This window comes from Trichosurus vulpecula, chromosome 5, assembly GCF_011100635.1.
Source record: "Trichosurus vulpecula isolate mTriVul1 chromosome 5, mTriVul1.pri, whole genome shotgun sequence".
NCBI lineage: Eukaryota > Metazoa > Chordata > Mammalia > Diprotodontia > Phalangeridae > Trichosurus > Trichosurus vulpecula.
In genome coordinates, this window is record NC_050577.1 from 79,852,583 (window position 1) to 79,858,960 (window position 6,378).

General features: G+C 39.2%; 1 pseudogene; it reads left to right on the forward strand.

Moving 5' to 3' along the window:
• The first annotated feature begins 3,677 nt into the window (after positions 1–3,677).
• LOC118851455 lies at positions 3,678–4,223 on the forward strand (annotated as a pseudogene).
• The last annotated feature ends 2,155 nt before the right edge of the window (positions 4,224–6,378 follow it).

Sequence of the window (6,378 nt, forward strand, 5' to 3'; positions counted from 1 at the left end):
GAATGCAGAGGGAACAGAACCCTAACTCAGTGCTACGAGAATGAGATTTGAAATGAGTGAATGTGTATCAGTATATATTTATCTTCTATCTTTCTGTGATTGAATAAATAGAACTTATATCATCCCTGCATTTAGAAATGTAAAATTAGATGTCTAGTCAAACCCATTATTTTGCAGATGAGTAAACTGAGGCTTAGAGATATTAAATGACCCCTCTATAAATAGCAGAGTTGGGATTCAAACCATAGATTTCCAGCTATAAATTACATGCTTTTCATTATAATTTTCTTCTATTCAAGAAGTGCCAATCAATCAATAGTATTTGTGAGCTCTTAGTATATGCTAAAATCCATGCTAGTCTTTGTGGGGCATAAAAGAAAGAATAACATGGCCCTGTTACTTCAAAGTCTTTTGGTCAAGCCATAAAGACAAGTTTCATGTTTGTGGGGAAAAAATGGCAGCATATGATGGTACTAGATAGATTGTTGTTGTTTGTCCTTCATACTAGAAGAGGACCATGACATCAAGGAGGTGATGCCATGACATGCAGGTGAACTGGATTTATGTGAGGGAGGTCTGAGAAGAGTCACCAGCCTCACTTTCTCTTCCATAGTCATCTGGGTCCAGCAGCAAGATATAGTTCAGGATGACTGGAGAAGGCCTTCGATACAGTGGGAGACCTTGATTTTTTTAAGATAAAGTCTTTAACAACTTACTTGACTGCTCCAATTCCATGTGCTGCCTTCTCTCTTTCAGGTCAGCACTTTTCACCTTCACCGCTGGCTGGCTTTCGGTTTTGAGCACAATTTAAACCTGCAAACCTGCCTGTTTTCTGTTTCTTTAAGTCCCTCTCTTCAGGTCCTTAGCCTGTCTCTAAAGCAGAAGTCCTCCCCACCAGACTCTCAGGCCACCGAGAACTCTCAGAGTGAGTGCCTGCCCGGGGTCAAGGTGGGGCAGGGTCGCTCAAGAGTGGGTGGGCCCCACATTTGGCGCCAAGAACTGTGTGGGGTGAGACCACTCAGCATTTAATAAAAAAATCAGAGGTTTCTCCAGGTAGAAACAGAAAACTTCTTTATTATGATCTCTCGAGAAAGGGAGTCATCACTACCAGCAGTGAGCTAGTAGGAGAGGCACAGTACAGGAAGTGAAGTGTGACTATATACCTTAGTGGTTCCATCCTCCTCCCACCACTGACCTTCACCCCTCATTGGTGGAGTTCAGGCTCACAACTCACAAGAAATCTAAGCCAGGAACCAGGAAGTGAAAAATATCTTTTTCCTTATTTGGTGAGTCTCATGCTGAGGTGGTAGTGGAGGAGGAAGTGGGTCTAGCTACTCTAAGTTCCAGATTCCTATAAGTCAGGTGATTTCTCAGTAACTTGAGACTTAGACCTAGCTGTCAATCAGAAGCCCTGAGCCATGCTAATTCCATTCAGTATACAGAAAGGTTGAGATTTGGATTTCATGATTTCATGAGATGTCCTCACGATCCCACTCAACAAGTTTCAGATTAGATAGTAGAAAATAGATATCCATCTATATAATTAAATAGATAGGAAACATAAATACTGTAGTTTTCAGAGGAAGAGGTGAGTCACTGTAGGCTGGAGTAGACATGAAAGACTTCTTTGGGCAGATAGGTCTCGTTTTGGGACTTCAAAGGTAGACAGAATTTGGATACCCAGAATTGGCAGAAGGAAAGGACACTCCAGTAAGAGAAAGAGGACAACTAGATTGGGGTGGACTGATTAAATGAAGATCTCATCAACAAGTATTTATGTGATGCCTACTAAGTTCCAGGCATTGTGCTGAAGGCTGGCTTTTAAAATAAAAAAGGGGGCAGAAACTATCTTCAAGAAACTTTAATCTAATGGAGGGGATTACATGCAAACAAGTATGTGCATCTAGGATATATACAGAGTAAAGTGAAGGTAATCTCAGAAAGAAGGCATGAACATTAAATGGATTAGGAAAGGGTTTTGTCAGAAGATAGGATTTTAGTGGAGACTTAAAGGAAGTCAAGGAAGCTAGGAGAGATGAGAATGGAATGCCTTCCAGGCAGGAGGGACAGGCATTGAAAATTCTTGGAGTTGGGTGCAACAGGGTCTTATACAAGGAACAACAAGGAGGCCAGAATCATTGGATCACAAGAGTATGTGTGGATTGAGTTTTTACTATTGTTTCAAGATAGATGAAAAAGTTTATAGGTGGGGTTGAACCATTTCAGGAAAAGTTTTCAAAGTCTGGCACTGGGGTCTGTAAACATATTTCATGCTGAGGCTGCCTCTTTTAAAAGTAAATTTGGCCAGCTCCAAAGACAGAAAATAAAACATAGTCTCAGACTGTTGTCTGACTAGGTGCCTGAACAAGGAAACATAAAGGGCAGGCAGGGTAATAGACAATAAGGAGTCATGTCTGTGTTTGAGTAGAGGAATTCCGTGATGTTTTAATGTTTTTATGAGATTTGTTTTCAGAATAGTGACAGGAAGAAATGAAGAACACTAGCGAAGCAGTCATCACTGTGTCACAGGTGTGATTTGATGAGAATCTGGCTTAGCATTTTGGCAGTAGGAACAGAGAGAAAAGGCTAGATTTGAGAAATATTTCCGACTAATTAATGCATTTATGGATAATTTCCAAGGCGAGGTAAGTACAATTGTAGTGGAACACCTGAACTATTTGTAAATACTGAAGAATTAATCCAGTTGCTAAGACAAAAGTAAATGCTAATAATCTTAAAAGAATTTTTTTTATTGAATGTTGCCTCTTTTTAAAATCACCCCTTTTCAACTATTAAGTGAAATTTTGGTTTAAAAATTTCTCAGGAGGTGGGGGCGGAGCCAGGATGGCAGCTTGAAAACAGAGACTCACTTAAGCTCTCCCCCAAATCCCTCCAAAAAATTCTCCATGTATACCCTCTTACTAGCTCCCATAAAGGATTGAATGGGAATTTGACTTGTGATAATTCCATTGATACACTGATTTTCAAATAATAATACCACCTCTGTCTTTGCAGGTGAATATCTTCTCTGCAAGTTACAAATTAGAGAATCCCCCCTCTCCAAAATGGCTTGTCTATGATTACATTTCCAGTGTGTATTAAAGGTGGAACTTAAATCCAAGTCTTCCTGAGTATCATCTACTATATCATGATTGTATCTTAATATCTACCATAAGCAATCAAAATTAGAGGATATTTTTATTCTAATCCCTGAATCTCTCATTGTCTTAGATATAATCTAAATAAAAACCCTAAATACTGAAAATTGACAATCACTTGAACTTCTTTTCTGGTTTAAGTGTCAGCCAGGATTCTAAGGCATTTTTCATTGCTTCGTATCAACACTGGAAACTGAAATACAAACAATTTATAATTTATGTATTAGATTGGCAATATTTTAACATCCTTAATTTATTTTTGAGGATTGTTATTTATTTATGTATTTATTTTTAGCCTTGGAAACAACCTATTACCCCATATGTGTTTCACTGAAGAGAAAAAAAAAAGTGATTTGCCAAGCTAACAATCCAAATTTTCAAGCATTACTGTATAATCCCAGTCACTGAGCCGCCGCCGAGGACTCAGCAGCCTCCCCCTCGAGCCCCTTCGCTTCCCGACGCTCCGTCCCCCCCGCCTGCCTTCTCCCGCCACCGCCTTCCGCAGGCCGTTTCCACCGAGGAAAAGGAATCGTATCATATGTCCGCTATCCAGAACCTCCACTCTTTCGACCCCTTTGCTGATGCAAGTAAGGGTGATGACCTGCTTCCTGCTGGGACTGAGGATTATATCCATATAAGAATTCAACAGAGAAACGGCAGGTAGACCCTCACTACTGTCCAGGGGATCGCTGATGATTACGATAAAAAGAAACTAGTGAAGGCATTTAAGAAGAAATTTGCCTGCAATGGTACTGTAATTGAGCATCCAGAATATGGAGAAGTAATTCAGCTACAGGGTGACCAGCGCAAGAACATATGCCAGTTCCTCGTCGAGATTGGACTGGCTAAGGACGACCAGCTGAAGGTTCATGGGTTTTAAGTGCTTGTGGCTCACTGAAGCTTAAGTGAGGATTTCCTTGCAATGAGTAGAAAAATTCCCTTCTGTCCCTTGTCACAAGTTTAAAAACCTCACAGCTTGTATAATGTAACCATTTGGGGTCCGCTGTTTAACTTGGACTAGTGTAACTCATTCATGTAATAAACTGAAAAGAGCCAAAAAAAAAAGCATTACTGTATAAATAATAATCCTATTTTAAGTACTCAGACAAAGAAAACTGTCCATCCATGGCCATTCATGCATGTTCATGTTAAATCTCTACCTGAAGGCAAGAAACTAAGGTTTCCTTAAAGACAAGGACTGTTTTATTTTTGTCTTTGCATTTTCAGTGCTTAGCACAATGCTCAGCATAGACTTTATGCATAATTATTGATTGATTGAATGACTTCTTAAAAGGCAATAAAACATGAAGTTTAGATATTCTACATCTCTAGGACCTGGAGCCCTGCCAGCATTATTGATAGGTTAATATCCCTCCAGGATACATTGATCTATGCATTCTTCTTTAAATACACAGAAAGTAGGAATTGGTATCCCTACTCGATTATAATTGTTGTATAGAATAGGCCATCTGGGGTAGTAGATAGAGGTTTGAACTTGGAGTCACAAAGGCCTGAATTCAAACCCTGCTTCAGAAACTGTATGAACCTGAACTAATTCCTGAAGCTCATTTTCTACTCTGGAAAATGATCTTGTTGTGGTAGGAAGTCTTTGACATTGAGGTCTCTTCTAGACCTAAACCTAGGATCTTATGATAAAAAGGGCAAGCAGGGACAAGAACAGGGAAAATAAACCTATTTTATCCTAGCCAAAGAATATGCCAGCCACAGTTTTAAAAGGAGGAATCATGGCTTTAAAAGGCATATTGGACCAAAATATCATGTTTATATTCTTATGTGGAAAGATCTAGAAGAAATGAAGACCCTGTGAAACAGTGATCAAAATACCCTGAGTTCTGGGGCAGTAGATAGAGCACCGGCCCTGGAGTCAGGAGACGTGTGTTCAAATCTGGCCTCAGACACTTGACACACTTACTAGCTGTGTGACCTTGGGCAAGTCACCTAACCCCAATTGCCCTGCCTCCCCCCCCCCCCCGAAACAAAAACAAAACAAAAAAATACTCTGAGTTCATTTGTAAGGGACAAATGGAATTAGCTCCAAATGCTTCAGCCTATTGGTGTACCTAATACCCTATTGGTCAAGTAGTGGAACTAGAACATGACTAGGAGTTTGGAGGCCTGAAATCTGTCGCTATGTAATGAAATGAAATTGGGTAAGTCAATAACTTGATTCTTTTCAACTCAATTCAGTTCAAGAAATAATTATTAAGCTCCTACTGTGTGTGAATTAGTGTGAGGATTTTAAAGACAAAAATAAATCTCTCACTGTACTTAAGTAGCATATATCGTACTAGGAGGATACTCAATATATAAAGATAAGCACATATACAATATTATAAATCCAGGCTTCTGTTTTCTCATCTGTTAAACCTTAGGCTTGGGCTAGACAACTATTAAAATCTCTTCCATCTCTGTGTTGTGTGAGTTCTGTGTACAAACTATCTTGCATGATAAGAATTAACCATTGGAGGAGAAGAGAGGAATCTAAAAAATACAAAGAAAATAGGGTGGAAATGGAAAGGAGACAGAGGAAAAAGAAAACATCTTGACTCAATATCATAAAATATGGGTTCCTATCCCAGCTCTGACAGATGTTTACCACTTTTATAACCTTGACATTGAACAATCAAAATGACTACTCTTTAGGCCTAAATATTCATTCATTAATTACTCTTTATTGGTTCATAAATCTGAAGCCACAAGGAACCTCTGAGGCCATCTAGTAAAAATCCTCCATTTTACAGGTGAAAACATATAGGGGTGAAAAGATTTTCCCAAAGTTGCACAGCTTTGGAGGGAGGATTTTAAACCCAGGTCCTTTGAACCTAGAGTCAGAAATTCTTGTCACCCTATATATCTTTCCAACCAATCCAATCAGTTTCAGTACACTGATGAGCCTGGAGATAGATCTTAATGTAGTACTTCCCTTAAAGATGTGGAATCTTTTACATGTGAGTCTGTATCCTTTTAGTGACTGCTGAGCTGCTCAAGATCATGGAGAGACTCAGTGGCCACAGAAGGCTATTGATGGACTTTGCTTAGTATTTGGCATACAGTTATTATTCATTTTTAGGACAATGAAAAGAACAAGCCTGAAGAAGTCAGTTTGCATTTCCTCTACTTTCTACTTCCTGATTAACTTGTATATCAAGATGTCATCACAGAGTTCTATGTGAACCATTCTTTAAGGGTTCATTAGATT